Source organism: Ceratotherium simum, chromosome 3, assembly GCF_057802395.1.
Source record: "Ceratotherium simum simum isolate JZ-2026a chromosome 3, ASM5780239v1, whole genome shotgun sequence".
Classification (NCBI taxonomy): domain Eukaryota; kingdom Metazoa; phylum Chordata; class Mammalia; order Perissodactyla; family Rhinocerotidae; genus Ceratotherium; species Ceratotherium simum.
The window spans coordinates 86,984,922-87,006,673 of record NC_141902.1 but is presented as its reverse complement, the minus strand read 5'-3'; the positions used below and the strand labels follow the sequence as shown (position 1 = coordinate 87,006,673).

The window sequence follows — 21,752 nt, the reverse complement described above, 5'->3', positions numbered from 1 at the left end:
CAGAATGGCTATAATTACCAAGACAAAAACCAACAAATGTTGGAGAGGATGTGGAGAAAAGGGGACCCTCATGCACTGCTGGTGGGAATGCAAACTGGTGCAGCCACTATGGAAAACAGTATGGAGATTTCTTAAAAAATTAAAAATGGAAATACCATATGATCCAGCTATCCCACTACTGGGTCTTTATCCAAAGAACTTGAAATCAATGATCCAGAGAGATTTATGCACCCCTATGTTCATTGCAGCGTTATTCACAATAGCCAAGATGTGGAAGCAATCCAAGTGCCCTTCTACGGATGAATGGATAAAGAAGATGTGGTATATATATACAATGGACTACTACTCAGCCATAAAAAAAGAATCATCCCATTTGCAACAACACGGGTGGACCTTGAGGGTATGATGTTAAGCAAAATAAGCCAGACAGAGAAAGAGGAATACTGCATCATTTTACTCATATGTGGAAGATAACAAATACATGGATAAAGAGAAGAGATTAGCAGTTACCAGAGGGGAAGAGGGTTGGGGGTTGGGTGAAAGGGATAAAGGGGCACATATATATGGTGACAGATAAAAATTAGACTATTGGTGGTGGGCACAATGCAGTCTATAAAGAAACTGATAAATAATGATGTACACCTAAAATTACACAATGTTATAAACCATTATGACCTCAATAAAATTACTGGGAAAAAAAATAAAAAAAACAAAAACAAAAACAAAATATAGTCTATAAAAGCAAACACGAGGAAATAGATATAGCACGAAAATCTTACAGCCAAAATGCACAAAATGATATAATAGGCATGAGACAACTATCAGCCAAGACAATATAAATGATTTAAGCTCCTTTACAAAGGCTTTTAAATTGTATTTAAAACCTTTGAGCTATATTCTGTTAACAAGGAACACACCTAAAATTAAACGTGGTGAGATTGCAAATAAAATAACAAAGGTTGGATAGGCAATGCAGATTCAAAGAAAGCAGGGTTGGCCATGTTACTTTCAAAAAAGTGATCTGTAAGGCAAAAAGTATTAAATGGAAAACAAGGTGTTGTTTTATATCGATAAGTTGTATATTCTATCATATATGTACTTTTTGAGTCTGTATAATATCCCAGTTATGATGCTAGGCACTTTTCATTTCTGGAAAGTGCTTTGAGGTACGTGCTGTTATTATCATCTCCATTTTGGAGGAAGGATAACTGAGGATTAGAGAATCTCAGAACTGATCAGGGACAGACTAAGAACTGAACCCAGAGCCTGAGGCTTCACCACCAACCCCCTTCATGCACTCAATAGCCAAACAAAACACGTGTCAGTCAAATGTTGTTTAAAATACAAGGAGAAAACAGTCAAGTCGTGTAATGTTTTTTAACAATCTTTATCAACCTTTTTCAGAAGTGATTAAAAGACATATTGCCACAAAGAAAATATCAAAAGATTCCAAATTTATTGGTGAAACTGTACAAGCCATATTCTCTCACTTCAATGCTATAAAAATTGAAACTAAAAATAAAAATTAAACAAAAATATCTATCCAATGACTTAAGAAATAAAACAGTAAAATCCCCAAATCTTTCTAACACTCAAACCCATTTTCTTTCTTTCTTTCTTTTTTTTGAGGAAGATTGGCCCTGAGCTGACATCTGTTGCCAATCTTCCTCTTTTTCTTTTTTCTCCCCAAAGCCCCAGTACATAGTTGTATATCCTAGTTGTAGGTCCTTCTATTTCTTCTTCTATGTGGGGCACTGCCTCAGCATGGCTTGATGAGTGGTGAGTAGGTCTGCACCTGGGATCCAAACCCACGAACCCTGGGCCGCTGAAGTGGAACATGCAAACTTAACCGCTGTGCCACTGGGCCGGCCCCTCAAAGCCATTTTCTTAATAATCTATTTAGAAAATAATAAAAAGAGAATACTCATATTAAAAACATGAAATGTAGCTAAAATTGTACTTAGAGGCCAAGTGATGACAACAAATGATTTCATTTTTTTTTTTTTTGAGGAAGATTGGCCCTAAGCTAACATCTGTTGCCAATCTTCCTCCTTTTTTCCTTTTTTCTCCCCAAAGCCCCGGTAGATAGTTGTATGTCATAGTTGTACATCCTTCTAGTTGCTCTATGTTGGACACCACCTCAGCATGGCTTGATGAGCAGTGTGTAGGTCTGCACCCAGCATCCGAACTGGCAAACCCTGGGCCACCAATGTGGAGTGTGCAAACTTAACTACTATACCACCGGGACGGCCCCAGTGATTTCACATTTTTTAAAGAAAAAATAAAATAAATAGATGACATAGTCATCTCAAGAAGACAGGTAAAAGAACAAGAAGAGTGCAAGTCAAACAGTGGGAAAGAAATTATAATTAAATCAGAAATTCTGATTTAGAAAGGAGAGAACCCCCCTTGTGTAGTTGACTAATAAATCTAAAAGCTACTTTTCTCATTGAATTTCTGGAAAACTTAAGAAGAAAGAGAAAAAAGAAATTTAGAAAAATAAGCAGCTATGATCATAGATTTGGAGTAGATTTTAAAATTATAAGACAATAATAGTATGGAAAAAATGGAAAATTTCAATGAAATAGATGTTTTGCTGGGAAAATTACAAAGTTTATTTAAGAATAAAAACCTCAAACAAATCAATGTACATGGAAGAAATGTAAAAATATTGAAGAATTTATTCTAAAATTTATCTTAGGGCCAGACAAATTTCTAAGTTATTTTAAACTTTTAAGAAAGAGCTCATTTTTATGCTGAAAAAAAATCATGGAAAAAATCTCCAATTTTATAAAGCTGGCTTAATCCTGACCTTAAAATTTCTTATTGATAGCACAAAAAGGAAAATTATAAATGCATATGCTATATGATATGGATGCAAAATTTGAAATCACGAAGGTTACCTTCAAAACTGGGATTTATGTAAAGAATTCAACAGCAGTTTTGTGTGAGGAAATTTTTCTGATTGGTCATGGCATGAGAGCCCAAAACAACTTAATAATATCAACTGATGCTAAAATATAATTGATAAAACTCAACACACACACTTATGATTTTGAAAGACTATTCCCATAAAATATAAATTATATTCTATTTATATAAATAAAATACACTAAAGTTAATAGCTTTGCCATATATAAACAGCAAAAGGATAGCTGGAAGATATAATGGGGAAAAAGATGGTAAACTAGCAACAAAAATCACGTCATGCCTCGGAGTAATGCTACCAAGAAATGTGTGGAAACTTTGTGATGAAAATCCCCAAATTTTATTAAGAGATATTAAAGAAGATTCAAATGATGGGGAGATACATCATTCTATGTGACTTAATGACGTAAAGATGTTAATTCGTCCCAAGTTAAACATACAGGCTTCATAAATCTCAGTCAAAATTTCCAACATAATTTTTGGGGAGGAATTTGACAAAAGAAGTCTAAAGTACGTAGGCTGTGGGGGAGACAGAAATAAAAGAATGATGACCAGATATATAAAATATACAAAGCTACAATAATCAAACCAGTAGACCTGTTAGTGACAGACTGAGTGGTTAGTCCTTAAACTCGAGTCTAACTAAGAGCTTAGTGTATAAACAAGGGCACATCATACAATGGAGAATGGATGGAATCTTTCATCAAATGGTATTGGTTCTTTGGGGGAAAATCAAGTCAGAGCCACTCCTTGCTTCAAACACATTAAAATAAATTCCAGATGGTGTCAAGATATAAATACAAAAATATTCTTCTGTGCTAGTAATCAAACAATGCAAATTAAAATAAAATGTCACTTTCTTTTTTCAGTGATGTTGGCAAGGATTAAAAAAACAATAAAACACTTGATTTTTGAGAGAGTGTGGTGAAGAAGGCCCTTCACAGACTTCTGGTCTGAATTTAAAAGAATTCAGCTCTTCTGTATAGTAATATTTATTAATGACCTCTAAAAAGTTCAAACTCTTTGCCCTAGAGATTCCATGTCTTGGCATCTATCCCAGAGAAAGATGAGACAGAGAGGGGCAGAGAGAGATGGAGACAAAGACTTACCTACAAGTGTTCTTATTTCAGTCATTTTATAATAAGGTAGGTCCCATAATTGGGAATTTGTTAAATATCATATAGTCCATATGATAAAATATTATACATTGAATAAATAAAAATTTTGAAAACTATTTAATGACATAGTAAGATACTTATGATACAATGTTAAACAAAAAGGAGAATACAAACTCTATGTCCTTATATATGTGTACATATGTATATATATTTATAAAACAGACTCAATTTTATTAAAATATATAAAAGTATAAAAAATTGCAAATAAATACAGGAAAATGTTAGCAGTGGCCATTTTTTTGTGTGAGATTATAGAGATTCTTATGGTGTTTTTATTTTTCTTTATTTTTCAAATTTTCTAAACTGAAAATGCAGTAATTTTGTGAATAGAAAAAGAATTATTAAAAAAAAACATAAAAAAACCCCCATCAAATGAAAAAATTAAAAAAAGTTAAAGGTGAAAAAATGAAGTGAAAAAAAAGTGAAAGAAGGAGAAATAAATGTTTAACTCCTCAGGCATGTGGAAAAACTTTGAAGGCATGAAAGAAGTACAAAATCATAAATAAAATTGTTCAAGATGTAATGTTCATAAATTAAAAGCTAATTGTCTAAAAATCAAAGCCAAATTAAAAAGCTATCACCAAGCTGAAAAAAATACTTGCAATAAAATCGACCAGACCACAATAAATAAAAAAAAACCCAACTCACCTTTAAATATAAAAATGGTCAAATTATATTAACGGATAGTTTAGTAGTAGAAAAATATCAAAATGCTTAATAAACATGAGAAAAAATGTTCCCAGAAATCAGATAAATACATATTAAAACTACCTGGAGATAATATATCTTCAAAAAATATTTACAGACGTAACAAATGTTTACAACATAATATTAAATGAAAACAAAAAGGTGAACACACTGTGTGCTCAATTTTATGAAATTTTGTGAAATGCGAAAATAAATGAATTGCAAAATGGATGGAAGGAAATACACCAGATATGCTAATGATGGTTATTTGTAGGTAGGTAGATTGGAGGTTATTTTGAATTGCTTCTTCAGTAGTGTTCTGTGGACTTTGTACATAGTAAATGTTACTTGACTGAAGCAATTATGAACCAAGAATTCGAGTCTATACAAATGCATCCAGTGTCACTGCCTTTCATAGGAAGGACATGTCCTGAATTATGGACAGGCCTTCCTAAGAGCAGATAGTCAGTGTCCTGATAGAAATCTGCTCCAACAGGGAACAAGGAAGGGTCACCCAGTGTTTACCACTGGTCTAAAGTTTTGGGCTTTCTAATGGGGCTTTCTGGAGCCCTAGCTGTTCAGTGGGGTTTACCTGGGAGAGCCAGGATGCAGAGGGAGTGATCCCCCTCCCCCGCCCCTCCCTCCTGCTGCTTCTCACTTCCTCATCTTACCCCTGCTCCCATGTCCCAACATCACCATCACCAGGTTTCAACTGCTTCATCTTTATAAGATAAATATTTTTTAAAATCGTTTTTAGAAATTGGGTTCCTGAGCTTTTAAAGATAGGATCTGGAGCTACAACCCCCACTGGGTTTCTCCTTGCCAAAAATCCCAAATATCCCCAATATGTGGATGTCCACTCTGTTTGGCCACTTCTTCTGAAAATGGACTTACCTCTCCCCCCTCCATTATTCTACAGCTCTATTGGTGGAAAGTTCTTTCTCACATGAGCTGACAACTCCCTACTATCTCTACACATCAGTCCTGGCCTATGGAAACCCACAGAACAAACCTAATCCCTTTCCTTTTTCATATTATGAACTTTATATTATAGAAAATGCAGATAAACAAAAGGAAGAAAATAAAAACCCATTGTAATTCAGCCATCTAAATATAACTCGTGTTAACATCTCTGGGTGTGTGCTCTGTAATGCTATACTCTGTGCAGTTCCACACACACTTTTCAAAAAACGAAATAAAGTAATACTGAGCATATTTCTTTTTAAACTTTATTTCACTTGACAATATACAGACATCTCCCACTAAACTTCAGTTCTCTCTCAGTGAAAATTTGAAGTTCTACGTAAAAATGCTAATCAGGAATATATCTCTCATTATTTTAAGTGGGAAATGTTATAATGGGTTACAGATTGACTCCAAACTTCCAACTTACGTCATAGTGCTGCTGTGAAGATTGATACTAACTGTAAAGTGCTAAGCTCCGAGAATGGTACTGGAGAAAACTCAGGACATGTTGGCTAGTATGGTTTCTCCTTGTTGTTTAGACTTCTAACAGAGAATAAGGCAAAATGCTTGCACTAACCATCTGTGGAGGGAGTCATGGGTTCCTGGACACTGAGTCAATTCGCTCTGTCACTCAGGGTCTGCCTATGTGGGAGGCCTTAGATAGTCCCTTCTCTGTTGACATGTCTTCCATGGCCTCAGCCCTGGACCCTGGGCTGCCTCTCAGACATCCATAAGTAAAAGTTTCCTCTCATCCTGCACAGATGGTTCGGAGCAAAGGTTTACAACTCCAGGGCCCAGGGCAGGTAAGTCTGGTAGAAATTATAATGAATATTTACCCAGTGTCTTAGTATTAATCTCTGTTACTGCTACCTGCTGAATAAGGAGTGCTGCTGATAAGGGATGAGTTAGAGGAGGTGAACACTGCCGCTTGGCTCTTTCTGCAGTCTTGTGGGTTTAGAAAGTCTACTTGTAAAGCCCTGCTGTGACATTTAGTCACAAAGGCAAGAAGAGCAGGAGCCAGGCCTGGTTGGCTGGCAGGTAAGCCAGGTTCCCAGGGGTTTTTATAACACGGGCTGGTAAACAACGCTGGCAGGCACCTGGGCCTCCTGGTGAAACACGCTTATTGTGTGAGCCCGTGTGGGTGGTGGTGTGCTGTGAGAAGCAGCAGCTGCGGTGTGCATGCACCGTATGATTTCCTTGCCAGGTGTGAGTCATTGCCTGAAACCATGTGAAGCTGCCCAGGGGTACAAAAGGCACAGACTGTGGCACATGCCCATCTAAGTCATTGCCACCAACTGAGATCCCACGGATGTAAAGAAGGGAGTCTGTGGGAGGACACAGCTGGTGCCCCACCAGGAGGTCACTTGTGGGTTTAAGCATCAGAAGACATGTCACTCTCCTAGGAACACATGGGGTCAATGCTTTGGGTGGAATCTAACTTGATTTTTAAGATGAAGATTGCAAGCTCAAGCTGAGACTTCAAAGCAAAGAATCATCTTTGTAGCTCTGGTTGGCCCCCCACATCCTATGTGTTGTGTCTACCTTGCTTCAGAGGCTTGGCATAAAGAGAGATGGCATCTGATGGCTGGATAAGGCCCTATGCTGCCGTCAAGTGAGTCGCTTGGTCTCTGGACAGCCCTGCTCTAAGTGTCCCAGCCGAATTTGCAGAGAGGCCTCGCTTGGCAGTGATTTCTAACATCTCAGGGCCTATCAGAACAATACTGAAGTTGAAGGCCACTGAGGGCTTGCTAGGTGCCAGTGAACATTTACATGACTGACAGATGGTTTGGTGGAGACACAATTCAGTGTCAGACTGCCTGGGTTCAAATCCTGGCTCTACCATTTACCATTGGGTGATGGTGGGCATGTCATGCCTCTATTTCCTTTTCTGTGCAGTGTGTGCGTGTGTGTATCAGGAGTAACTAACTCATAGAGTTGTCATGAGGTTTAACTGAGATAAACATGGAGAATGCTTAGAATAGTGACCACAGTGCCATAAACACTAAATGTTCTAGTACCTGATTCTTTTTTTTTTGAGAGGAAGATCAGCCCTGAGCTAACAGCCATGCTAATCCTCCTCTTTTTGCTGAGGAAGACCGGCTCTGAGCTAACATCTATTGCCAATCCTCCTCCTTTTTTTCCCCAAAGCCCCAGTAGATAGTTGTATGTCATATTTGCACATCCTTCTAGTTGCTGTATGTGGGACGCGGCCTCAGCATGGCCAGAGAAGCGGTGTGTCAGTGCGCGCCCGGGATCCGAACCCAGGACGCCAGTAGTGGAGTGCGTGCACTTAACCGCTAAGCCACGGGACTGGCCCGCTAGTACCTCATTCTGGCAACAATAGGAGGGAGTGCTGGTGCTCTGACTCTCAGGCGGTGGGTGAAGCTGAGATGGGGGGTGCTTATCCTCTGATGTAAAGTCAGGTGTCTTCCAAGGGCCTGAATCAAAATTTAAATCTGGGCAGTCTGCCGCTGCGCGAACTTTAAGCCCCAATGCTCTCTAGCTTAACAGAATTGAACTGATTTAAATTTTGTCACTCTTTCCATTATGATTGATGTTAAAACTCAGTGTTTCTTATTACAGTTTAAGACCTTTGCTGCTGATTTTGCCCTTTATGGATTTAAAAAAAGAAGTCTGTTTAGGATGGCTATTTTTCCATTTTGTATTTTATTCTCTTGGAGAGTTTCATAAAGTTTGACCTCAACATTTCCTATCTCTAGTACAGAGGATTTTAATTCTCTGCCTCCAGTCTTGGAAATGGTCACCTTTCTCCACTCATGGCTACCTCGCCTGCCTCCCCATTGTTCATCACTTTCAGGGGAGAAATATCTACCAGTAGCAAATCTACTTGCTTAGTGCCTAGGGTACCCATTCCCATGAAAATGCAACAGGGAGGGATTCCCCTGGCAAGGCAGAATGGATTTGGCTTGCTGCCTGATTTTCGTCTGGTTCAATCTCATTTCCTCAGGCTTGGGGAAGGGGGCTAGTCCTTGTTTATTTTATCGTGGTTTTGGTTTTCCATCCAGGGTTTCCCCCTCCAGTCGCAAGGCTCTTGGTTGTGTTTCCATGTACCTGAGCTCTCTGTGTGAGACCCCAACTCATTACACTGCTGCGCTGATGGTGAGCACCTCGGTAGGCACCTCACGATGTGGCCACAAGGCCTCGGCCGTGCAAGCTTTCTCAGCTCCAGCAGCACACTGCTGAGCGCCTTATATTCAGTGGGAGTAGGTTAGGATCTCCAAGGGTTGCTCCCGAGTTACTCCAGCTGGGAAAACAAAAAGATGGCTATTTTTCCATCTTGCAAATGTCCCCAGTTGAAACTTATTTATAGAGTCTTCCTTCTGCAGCTGGAAAATTGCTGTTTGTTTTTGGCTACATTCACCGAGATGATAGCTACCCCAGAATTAATTAAATCTGCCAGTTCCTCATAGGCCAGTCTGGTCAGCAATCGGTGAGGAGAGGCCCTTGAGAAGTCCAAGGCAATGATGGGTGAGCAAGTAGGTGGAAAAGAGCAAAGAGTGCTGGCCTCAAAGTCCGGGACCTGGGTTCTAGGTCTGTGCCAGTCAACCTGTGAGACGTGTATTCTTGGTCAGGTCCCCTTACTGTTTTGGGACTTGGCTGAACATGATCTCTAGAAAGGTCCTTTACAGCTGAAAAAGCCATGATTCTAGGATTTGGGAAGAGCCATACTTTCTAGTTTTTTCTGGAAGCATGGGCAATGGCTTTTTAGCCAGAACTGGGTTATAATCCAGCTTAGTCCCTCTCTCATTTTTCAGTTCTAGGCTCTTGGTCCCTCATCTTTCATGTGGGGATAATAATGATGCTTATTTTGCAGAACTGTTGGAGGATCAGTGGTCATGTACAAAGAGAATCTTGCACAGCTTCAGCACATGGCAGGCACCTAGTGCACCAAGGTCTCCTGCTCCAGCATGGTGTCCATCCCGCAACTCATTTGTACCCACAAATGCCCAGCAGCACGGAGGCAGAGGGGCCACTGGTAATAGAGACAAAGGCAACTTTAGAAAGAAAAAGAAAAGATTGTTCTCAGCGCCCTCCCATGGGGCTCCTTAATCAGAGTTGGCCACTTTCTCCCACGTGTGCTGTTGGGGTAATTAGTGCCCCAAGCAGAGCCAAGTTCAGGGCACAGTGAGTGCCTTTGTTTTAGTCTTGTAAATTTCAACATAGGTTGGAAGGAACAAAACCCCAATTCATTTGAGAGATGCTCCAAATCTGATTCTATGCACTGAGCCAAGGGAGAGACACTGCCTGGCAGTCCCAGGAGTGGATGATGAACTCGGCAGCTCAGGCAGTTGAATGACCTTGAGGATGCTAAGAGACATGGAAGGGTAAACTTTTGACTATGATTGGCAGAAGCTAGCCAGTGTCAGTGCCCTGGTGATGTGGTCTGTCCAGGGAAATGCCCTAGAAAGCCTATTCTAGAGTAGACCCAATGGCAATGCTTTTTTTTATTCCCTTCCACTCTTCGTAGCCTGATATCTTCCAATTTGAATGCTTTGAGAGCCACTGAATTAAATTTTGCAAACACTGCAGGTCTATTTCTGATGTCAATCATGGGAGTTGTAGAGCCGAGACTTGATGGATGTGCAGGAATTTGCAAGGTGAAGGAGTTGGGCAGCAAAAGAGAGTTCTAGTAAAGAGAGCAGCATATGAGAAATTCAGAAGTTTGAGACATATCAGGTGGCACATATGAGGCACATATGGGGATAAGGTGGCATATATGAAGATGACATTCTCCATCCCCATGGATGGAGTGATCCAGTCTGACTGGATCACAGATTGCAAGAGGAGAGAAGAGGAGAGGAGAAATCGCCCTCAGTTGATGTTGTTGGCTGGTTTTCAAGTTGGGAGCTTCTGCTGAAGATGAAGCTGGACCACTGGGGTCCACAGATTCCTGGGGTGCCTGACAAGCTGGTGAGTAGGTCCATTAGAAGTTTATTTGCAAGAGAGTTAAGGGGCCTCCTAGGAGAGAACTTACCATAAAGGAAGAGGGAGTTAGAAATGACAAATTGATTAGAGAAAAAAACTTGGTTATTGAATTCAGGAGGAGGTGATTCTGAGCACAGTGGAGAGTTTGTCATTCAGATTATCTCCTGGGCTAGACCTGCAAGGAATGCTATTTGTGTTCTATGAACATGTAATACCTGGATTGGGCCAGGGGCAGAGGGATGCGACAAATAAAATATGAAACTTCTCTCTCTTAACAAATCCTAATGGCACACTGGGGGCCAAGCAGCACTGCTTTGCTGTCTTCCAGGAGGGCAGAGAACATTCTTCCCGTGTTGCAACTGGCCACTGAACATGGGCTCTGGAGGGAGGTGGACATGACTAGTAGGCACAGAACTGGTGGCAGTGGCTAGCAGACCCCTGGAACCCAGCAGGAGAAAGTTGCAGATGCCACTGGTAACTCACTGGACTTGTGTATAAGCTTATGTGAGTTGCTTTCTGGAGATTCTCAGAATTATTTGGGGACAGATTTTTGGAGAAGTGATTCTGTATTTGCACATGGGGAAAAAAGACAGCAAAAGACAGATTACACTTGATTTAGATGATTATACTTTTCTGTAGTTCAGTAGTAGACATTGTTGACTGTTTCCTTAGCATCCATTTCCCACTTCCTCGCTTCTAACAAAATCCTAATTTTGTTGGGGTATCCTCTCTTCCTCCATGCATGGAAGCTAATCCCATTCATAGGGATTAAGGGTGGGTTTGGTTGGTTTAAGAGGTATTCCATTCCTCTCCCCAGTGACTGGCTAGGATTGCCCATATAACCCAATTTGGTTTAATAATATGTAGAGAGAGGCTAGCTCTGGGCATTTGAAAAATTTATCTGCATTCTTCCAGGACAATGTCTAGAAGCAACCCACTCTCTTTTTTCTCTGGAAATGGTCATGCATCAATGGAGGAGGGCCAGACTGGTTGCAATTTTCTTGCTATCCAGCTAGGATGAAAGAAGGACAGGCCAGAGAATGACTGAGAAATGTATGCAGAGCCTCTGAATTAAGCCAACTCCAAAAACTGCTGTTCCTTTGGGACTTCCAGGTACATGAGTCAATAAATTTCTTTCTTGTTTATGATAGTTTGACTTGAGTTTTCTGTTACTTGAATCTGAAAATGTTTCCTGATAACCGTGGGTTGGCATATGTCTTTAAGTTTCCAGAAGGAGAGGTATCCTGGGCCAGATGGACAGTTTCTTCTAGTCAAAGATATTTACATTGTAACTGAGAAGATAACTCCCTAATTGCTTTTATGTGGAAGGCATTGCTTCTCCCATCAGAGCTTGGCATGGATAGGTCCAATGCTTGGGATAATAAGCTGTCTCTGGCCATATCCAGGCCTTCCATTGAGAGATGGCATCTATGTTCCCTCTCTTTGAATCTGGGTTGACTTCGATGACTTGGTTTTAACCAACGGAATGCAGTAGAAGTGATGCTGTATGGCTTCTAAGGTTAGGTCAGAAAAGGCTATGCAGCTTCCACCTGCTTCTTGGGATGCTTGCTCTGGGGGAAGCAGCCAACATGTAAGAAGTGCAGTTAGCTGAGGTTGCCATGCTGGAGAAGCCGTGTATAGGTACTTTGTTTGACAGCCCCAGCTGAGCTCCCAGGGGATAGCCTACATCAGTTGCTAATGATGGGAATGACCCATCTTACCTGTCCAGCCCAGTGAAGCTGGACTGAAGTCAGATGACTGCAGCCCCAACACACATCTGGCTACAATAGCATGAGAGACCCCAAATGAGAACTGCCTGGCTGAGTTTTTCCTGAATTCCACAAAATTGTGAACAAAATAAAATGGTTGCTTTAAGCGACTAAATTTTGGGTTAATTTGTTATAGCGAAAGTAACCATAACACCAAGTTCTTCATTGTTTGCTTTTGATTTGTACTATTAGCTTCACAATAATTATGTGGAAAGGATTTCTTCTTTTCTCTTTCTCAGAGGTAGAAATATAGAGCATTAGTCTCAGAATTCCGTCTTATTCCAGGGTCTTTTGGTTACAAGTCATAGTAAAACATGCAAACTAGCTTAACTAAGAAAGGGGAATGTATTGGAAGGACGCAGAGTCTCAAGGGTCCCAAGAGCAGGTAGCCAGTCTGTCTCTCACATCCTTGTGTAGTCTTCCATGTTGTACCAGGGTTGGTCTGTGTGACCAATGGAATATGGCAGAATTGATGGCATGTCGTTCCAAGATTAGGTTATAAAATATTGTAGCTTTTGTTTTAGGCTCTCTCTTTTTCTCTTGGATCACTCACTCTGAGAGAAGCCATGTCATCAGCAGCCCTCTAGAGAGGCCTGTGTGAGGAACTGAGGCCTCCACCAATAGCCACGTGAGTGTGCTGTCTTGGAAGCAAATCCTCCAGCCCCAGTCAAGCTTTCAGCTGACTGCAGCCTAGGCCAACCTTTTGACTGTAACCTCATGAGAGACCCTAAGAAAGAGAAATTTGTTACTTTTACCGCCTTGTCCTAGGTGGTGTTCCCCAACACAATCCTGTCACTGCTTCTCCCCATACACACTTCAGATGGAGAATTTCATTGTGGGCAACTCTGTGTTCACAATCCACATGAGCAATATATATTGTTATACATATTGTATTTTGTCTGTGTTTTTTTAGGGGGGAAGCCATGGAAAGGAAAGTATTTATTAGTTCTTTTTATGTGTCAAGCAGTATGATAGATACTTTATATACTTTAATAGAAAAAGCAAGTCAACCTCAAAACTGCTGATGGTGCTTCTGTCTTCTAAGGGGGAGGTGGTGACAGAATTCATATCAGTGGGACACTGAATATACATTTAGAGATTGCTGGGGCAAGGAGATAGTATGTCTAAGCTCTGACAGTTGTTCTGGACTTCTAAGGGTGAGATATAGAGTGAGGGGCCTTTTGTTTAGCAAAAACGTGGAGTCTATGATCATGGAAATATAGGCGTCGAGGTGGTAAACTAGATTGTCCTGTATAATATGGAAGTGAAAAGGAAGGGGGGAGTTGAGTGAGATCAAAGTTTGAGAAGAGCTGGAATTTGGAGCCAAAGTGACCAAGAGAATGAAAGGCTCTGGGAATGTTGAAGAGGATATGGGGTTGAACTTGGACCAATGTTATTTAAATCTCAGAGGGCAGGGTGACCTCAGTTGACATCCAGTCGGGTTGCAATTATACTGTTTCAAATAAACATGATCTCCATTTTACAGATGAGGGAACCAAAGCATAGAGATGCTCATAAACTAGCCCAGGTTGCACAGCCCCCAAGAGGTGGCCTTGGGTTGGGTTCTCCAATTTTAATGTCAGCAAAGCAGAGGACCTTGTAGATCTACAAATCCACAATGTCAAAGAGTTCCTCTCATACCACGGGTCGACAAACTTTCTGTGAAGGTCCAGACAGTAAATGTTTTAGGTTTTGCAGACCATATCATGTCTGTTGCACTTACTCAGCTCTGCTGCTGTATCATGAAAGCAGCCTTAGACAATACAGAAATGCACACTGTGGATGTGTTCTAGGCAAACTTCATTTGTGGATACCCAAATTTGAATTTTATATAATTTTCATGTGTTATGAAATATTATTTAAAAAAAATATTTTTCCACTCTTAAAAAGCGTAAAAACCATTCTTAGCTTGTGAGCCATACAAAACCAGGCAGCGTGTTGGATTTGGCCCTCAGACTGAAGTGTGCGGACTCCTACACTACCTCGTTCAGTTATTTATCAGATGTTTGTAAGTGGACAAACAGGTCAACGAGGGAGCTTTACAGAGGACAGAGCAGTGATGAGTACTGACAAGATCAAGAGGGGTAATCATGGTCTTCTTTCCCTAGGAGATGTTTGCTGAAATTTACACAAGGCTCTTCCCAGACAGAGGAGTGGGTTGTAGTCCCCGCTCCTTTTACCCTATAGACCTAAATGAAGCAATGAAGCATCCGTTTCCTTGGACAAATCACACCCCCTCTCGGCCTCACTTGCCTTGTGTGTGTGTATATGTGTATGTATGCATATGTATACGTATGTGTATGTATGTGTGTTTGTGTGTGTGTGTTTAATGAGAAGGTCTGACTAGTTATCTTCAAGGTCGCTTCCGGCTCTGAAACTCTTGGATTTCAAAAACTTGTCAGATTTTTGGGGCAAGGTTTTCCTTGCCAACTGTCTTTCCCTTCGCCCTCTTCTCTTCACTCTAGTCCTGTGAACATCCTCGCCCCTCTGACCCTGCTTCCTCTCTGATCCTCTATTTCAAGGCTGGTGAGATTATTGTACCCAAAAGCATCCTAGGAAAAAACAGTTGGAATATCCAGGATAATAAAACAAGCCGGCGAGAGGTGAAGGAGTGTGTCATTGCTATTCTTTGTGTGGACTTGTAAAGCCGCATGTTTTAACCATCTCAGGATGGCAGGGATTTTTCTGTTTGTTTGAGAGGCCGATGTAATACCCTCATGTTTTCCTTTTTTAGGAAAAAATAAGAGGAATTCATTTTCATTGGGATTAAGGAAATCTTTCTTCTTTTATGTTAGCAACACGTGGTCTTAGCAGATCTCTGATCTCGTGCTGAATAAAAAATATAGCATTACAATGGAGCACGGAGGCTGGGGGCTTGAACTCAATTTGGATTACTGTGCACAGCAGCGGGCGGGTATTCTGTGACTAATGGGAGGGTCTTTGGAGCTGGTGCTGAGGGATAGTTCCTGGGGACCAAGCCCCACACGCCCTGCCTATTGTTCCACCCTAATCTGAGGCTAGTCACTGGGAGGCTGAGCCCACAATCAGATGCTTGGAGCTGTGGGCTTGCATCAACCTGACAGCCAGGTGGATGTGAGGCACCGCTGTGCAGAAGCAGGCCTGGTGCTGAGCCGGGAAACTTAAGAAAGCTGAGATGTTGGTTAAAGCACTGAACCTATCCAAGCCTCAGTTTCTCTACCGATAACTTGGGTCAATTTTTTCTATCCCAAGGCCTCACCAGCCTAGAGGTACAGAAGGGATCACGGTGACTGCCATGGTAAATACTGTTGGATCGAAGGAGAAGTGTGGCTGGGGGCTGTGTTTTCCACTGAGACTCTGAGGGCGGGGGGTGTGAACAAGTAGAGAGAAAGAAAAGCGAGGTCTGGGTGGGGGATACAGTAACCATCATCTCTCTGAGAGCCAGTATTTCTCAGATACTAGCAACTTTCTGTGTCAGAATTATTTGGGGTAATAGTTTATTTGGGGTGCTAGTTTAAAAATATCCCCATGACAGATAATAAGGCATCAAATAGATTTAACAATTCCTACCTTGTAGAGACATTGTGAAGATCAAAGGGCAGTGGGTCTGGTACTGTGAAGATGGTGATAGTGATGCTAGGTCTTTTCTTAGGGTCCTCTTACGGGGGTTCTATCCTCTTCATTTCCAGTTCCACTTTATTTCTTCAGAGCTGAAAGAAATCTTAGCATATTGCTTTGCTCACCTGCTCTGAGACCTTGATTACTCCCAACAGAACATCCAACTCCCATGACCGGCAACCAGGAGCCTCCTGACTTTGGCCCAAACTGTTCTCCCAGCTCTATTTCTTATTTCTCTGCCATATAATCACCCTATTGGGTGAAACTAATTCTGACTGCTGCCCTCATAATAATACCTAATATTTTCTTTTTCCCTTCTCTGTGTCTCTGTTCCCCCATCTATGTATCATAGTTATAATGATGTTTAAATGGGAATCCATGGAAAGTGCTCAGGGCAGTGTCTGGCTCATGGTAAATGCTCCATATGTGTTTAAAGGAATTCTCAATATCTCAGCAACTTTTTTTTAAAGGAAGATATATCCCTGATTTCTGCCTTTATTTATCAATAGACACAAGTATATTTTCTCTAAATGGATGCGGGTCTATTTCATTCTGAAATCCTGGGGAAATAATTTGACAATTCAGTTCATTTCATTAATATTTATTTTGTGTTTTCTTCAATGCTCAGTGCACCGTGTGAAAGGCTGAAAGTTAAATATGAACGCTCAAATGGTCTCCAGGATGAGAAAATGGCTTCTGTTCACCCTTCGAGACTGAACAAAAGTTTTACTTCTTCCCCAATAGCTCCATCTCCAACTGTCCTTCGTGCTTGTACAGCTCATAGTTAGAATGACCCAGTTGAGAATGCAAGGGTTGCCTACCTGTTTCTCCTTCCCAGCTACACTTCCAGCTCCCTGAAGGTCAAATATCTTCTGTATCCTGAACAGTCCTGGCATTCACCTTTTGCTTTCTCCAGGATGGCCCTTATACTCGATAGCAAGTATCTAGCAGCCTCCATTCAGCGCAGAGTGAGGCATACAGGTGAAATTCTTGCTAAGTTTGTGGATGAACTTTCCATTACTGTGGAATTAATTCTTTGGACTCAAGGGTCTGGATAAGTTTCTGATGTTGTCATCTGAGATCTAGTAGTAGATTCAATGGATGCGTCCAGGTATACCCTCCTGTTCTTTTAGGAGAAATTAATCCTGTGTGTCATGCACACAAATAGAAGAATTTTAAGTTAAGTGTTTTGCTTATATGATTACTGTAAATCAGGCTCTAGATACCCGTGTTTATAATTTTAATTTTTATTTCTTGTAGAAATATTGGAACAATGTTAAAATGGAAATTAAGATCAAAAACATCCAATCTACAGCTTTCAATTTTCTGTGATTTATTCTAGTTCCTTTTAATATGCATATATATGATTTTTGCATAGTTAAAACCATAATAGGGCTAAGAATAGTAATTCTAATAACAAGTAAAGCCATTATTTATGAGTACTTAATATTTGCCAGGCAAAAGTGGTTCACATGTATTTTTGAATCCTTACACCCATTCTATGAGATGGGTATATTATTATTCCCATTTTAAAGATGAGGAATCTAAGTATTAAGGGAGGTTGACTCACTCCAAGTCACACACTGACTGAGTGGTGGAGCCATATTTGACCCCTTCTTCTTTACTGTGTTAAACAGGGTGGGCCGGGCTGGGAAGCAGCATTGACATGATTGATGGCTCAAACCTGATACAGACAAGTTGTGCGGGACCCTCTACTCTAGCCCCAGCAGCTCCTGGACCCAATTCCCAGCTACTGAGGGTGAGGAGTGGAGCCTACTGTCCCCACGCGTGCAGGACAGGCAGAGGAAAAGCCCGAGCGTCCTTGGAGGTGAGATCACCGCCTGGAAGGGTTTATGGCATTTGTTCCAAACGTTTGTGAGATACTGGTGTCGATTTGACCTACCCATCTCTGCCAAAGAACAGGAGAGCTCCAGCCCATAGGACACCCGTAGTGAGCACAGTGCCATGAGCCCATCCTTGCCCTGGTCCAAACACAAACAGTCCTTGTGCTGTGTACTGGGCTTCAGGCCGCGTTGCCAAGTGTTGGGAAAGAAGGCACGTGAAGGCCGAGCGAGGGTCTCAGGGATGCCCTGAGTTCCAACAGCAGAGCAGCCTGGCAGACAAGAGCCGATGCCAGTGGCTTTGCCTGGTGGCCCTTCGTGACTTCAGTGTTTGGCACATATTAGACCCTCAATAAATGTGGTCAATGGATGGACAGATGGACAGATGGAGTTGCTTATACCGTGCAGCTGTACTCCCTCTTGCTTGATAAAGACTAAAATAACACATTGTGGCATCTTTCATTTTAGGTCAAAAATGGAAAGCTGAGTGTGTGAGAGCATGTGGGTGTATGAGAGCATGTGATTGTGTGAGAGTGTATAAGTACATATGTGAGAGAATGTGTGTGAGAGTGAATGCATATATGTGTGAAGGTGTGGTTGTGTGTGTGATAGTGCGCGCGTGTGTGTGTATTTGAGTGTGTGTGAGTATATGAGTGTGAGTGTGTGAGAGTGTGAATGTCGGTGAGTGTGAGGGTGTGTGTGAGAGCATAAAAGTATTTGAGTGCTTGAGAAGTGTATAAGTGTGTAAGTGTGAATGTATAAGTATGTGTGATTGTGTGAGTGTGAGAGAGTGTGAATGTCTGATTGTGAGTGTGTGAAAGTGTGTGAGAGTGTGTGTAGACGAGGATGGAGTGGGTGAGGAGGAGGTGGGCAAGGGCACTAGCACTTTTGCAGTACCTGCGATATGCCCCAGGATGGCATACATTCTCTCACTTAATACCCTCAGCAATGCTTCGGGGTAGATATTATAACCTGTATTTTACCAGATGTAGAAATAAGATTTAGAGAGATTAAGTACCGTGCCCAAGGTCATTCTGGTGCGTGGCCGAGCTGCGCCTTGACCTGCGGTCACTAAAGTTGGTGACCTTCTCACCATACCCTGCGGAACAGCTCAGCAGGACGTTGCCAGGCCTGACGTTGTTTCAGGGTAAAGGCTGGCAGACGACGTCTGAGGAGGGGGCTGAGCTGTGTTCCTCCTGCAAAGTCCTGGAGGAGGAAGCAGGGGAAGGAAGGGAATAGGGGTTACAGGGTGTTGGGGGCACAAAGCTGAAACCTTAGGCCACTGGCGTGTGTGGGCTCTCCTGGGAGAGTCAGAAGGTTGGGAGGAAGTGTTCCAGGGGAGAGAGAGCCTTCCTGCAGGGTAGGTGGGAAGAGTTCGGTGGATGGAAATTTCCATTAATGTCTAGGTCTTCCTGCCTGGCTTTAAATGGAAAAGGACTTTAGAGCTGCTGGCCAGAAAGTCACCTTTCCCGAAAGCATCCTGTGGTTACCCCCGTTCCCTAGCCTCCTTACAGCAAGACTCAGAATGGAAGGTCCCCAAACTGGAGCAAGGACACAGGCCAAGTGAGGGAAAAAAAGCACTGTTTGTAAAGAAAACCCTTCACCCCTTTACTTCTAAAATCCCAGTATCCATGACAACTAGGCCGAGTGAGGAAAATGGCTGTCCCCTCCCCTCTTCATTGTTTAACTCGCAGTTGCTGCAGCAACTGAGCATACTGGGCCCAGCCAGATTCTCCGGGCGCTTTCTTCTCTCTCAGTCCCCTTTATTGCGGGCCCTCCTCAGTGCCAACATTGCTTTGTCTGTCCCTGGAGAAGTCTGTGAGAACCAGGATGGGCAAAGTGTTAGGCCTTGGTGCTGTTGAAAATCCTTTGAGATGGGAGAAGTCGCTGGAACAAAGGGGCAGGAGAACAAAAAGCCCTGAACTGCTTTGCCCCTGCCTCTGAGGGCCTTTATCATCTTAAACCTTGGGATTTGAGAGTGTCTGACTTTGCCTTTCCCAGGGATAGCTTGGCAGGGATACAGAGAGAGTGGGTCTAGGAAACTGGTTGGACAGCAATCTCAGCAGAGAACTTCTCAGGGAGACAAAGCCTCCTTAACTTAGGTGGTGGTCTTTCTCTTTTTTCCTTCTTTCTCCCTTTTTATCCCTTTTTTCTTTCTCCTTCCTCCTTTCCTCCCTTCCTCCCCCTTCCTCCCTTCCTCCCTTTCTCCCTTCCTTCCTCCCTTCTTTCCTCTCTTCCTTCCTTCCTTCCGTCCCCTCTCCCTCCCTCCCTCTCTTCCTTCTCTCTTTCTCTTTATCTCTCTCTCTCTCTCTCCTTCCTTCTCTCTCTCCTTCATATGCTTCTGGTTAACATCTTTCCACTTGAAGAAATTCTAAACAATTCGGTAGAGCTTCAAGTTCTTTGCGCAATCAGTTCCTCTCAATAATTTTTCCTAAGGAAATAATCAGATATTTGCACAAAGAATCCTCTGCAGTTCTTCGCAGAGTTGCTAAGTTTGTGACAAAATGGAAAAAGTCTAAATGGCCAGACTTAAGATTGGTCAAATGCATTATGGCTTATTTACACTTTAACAAACTGATCGTTTTTCCTTCTTCTCTCTACAGTTGTGTATTGGCCCTGTGCTGACTGCTGGAGATCAATGGTGAGCAAAACAGACATGATCCCTGTCGTAATGAAGCTTAAAAATATAGTCAGATAAGGCTGAAATAAATACACATCACAGTCATGGTAAGTGGCATGATGGAAAATGATGGGATATGAGGAGAGGGTGTATCAGTGGCACTTAACCTCATCCAGGGATGGGGGAAGGTTTCTCTAAAAACCAATGATCTTTGAACTGTGATCTGAAGGATGAGCCAGAGAAACACGGGGAATGAATGGAGTGAGGAAAATGTAGGCAGGCAGAGGCCTGGTTGTAGGAAGAGCATGGCTTGTCCAGGAAAACAATAGAGGCAGGGGGCAGTTATAGTGCAGAAGGAGGGCTGTGGAGGGCTGAGGAGGACAGCAGGGCCAAGGCCTGAGGCCTGCTGGGTTATGTCTAGAGTCTGGTCTCTAGTCCAAGATCAACAGGTAGGTTCAATGTGGCCAGGAGCGGGGGGCAAAGGGGAGTGAGGGTTGTGTGACAAAGTCAGATTTGCAAAATGACCTCTGTGGCTGTAGCATGGAGAAAAGTTTGCAGTGGGCAGAGTGGGTGTGGAGAGAGCAGCTAGGACACCATTGCAATAGTTCAGGAGAGATAAGGGGCATTTGATCGCAGTGGTGGAGGTAAAGACTACAAGAAGTAGGTGAATTGGAGAGATATTTAGGAGGTAAAACTGGTAGGACATGGTGATGGATTGGATATTGTCAGGGTAGGGGACAGTATAAGAGGGACTGAAGGGTCACAGACATTTCCTAGGGCTGCTGTAACAAAATACCACAAACTGGATGGCTTAAAACCACAGAAATTTATTGTCTTACAAATCTGGAGGCTAAAAGTCCAAAATCAAAGTGTTGGCAGAGTTGGTTCCTTCCGAGAGTTCTGACGAGAACCTGTTCCATGCCTCTCTCCTAGCTTCTGGTGATTTGCTGGCAATCTTTGACATTCCTTGGCTTGTAGAATCATCACCCTGACCCCTGCCTTCATGTTCACGTGGACTTCTCCCTATGTGTGTCTCTCTGTGTCCAAATTTCCCCTTTTTATAATAGTATCAGTCATGTTGGATTAAGGGCCCACCTATTATGACCTATTCCAGTATGACCTCATCTTAACTAACTACATCTGCCATGACCTGTTTCTATATAAGGTCACATTCTGAGACATTGGTAGTTAGGACTTCAATATATCTTTTTGGAGTGGG

At 42.1% G+C, this 21,752-nt stretch overlaps 1 long non-coding RNA gene across 3 annotated transcripts in view; it reads left to right on the top strand.

Annotated features, from left to right (window-relative positions):
• Positions 1-21,752, top strand: part of LOC147917676 (uncharacterized) — a 136,022-nt gene that overhangs the window by 66,576 nt on the left and 47,694 nt on the right. Inside the window, exons 1-2 of one of the 3 annotated variants that reach the window (XR_015551750.1) lie at positions 11,628-11,819; positions 20,517-20,640. This is a non-coding gene — a long non-coding RNA (uncharacterized LOC147917676). Of the gene's footprint in view, positions 1-11,627; positions 11,820-17,751; positions 17,901-20,516; positions 20,641-21,752 lie in introns of those variants that run through there. The other 2 variants (XR_015551751.1, XR_015551749.1) reach the window with 2 other exon arrangements.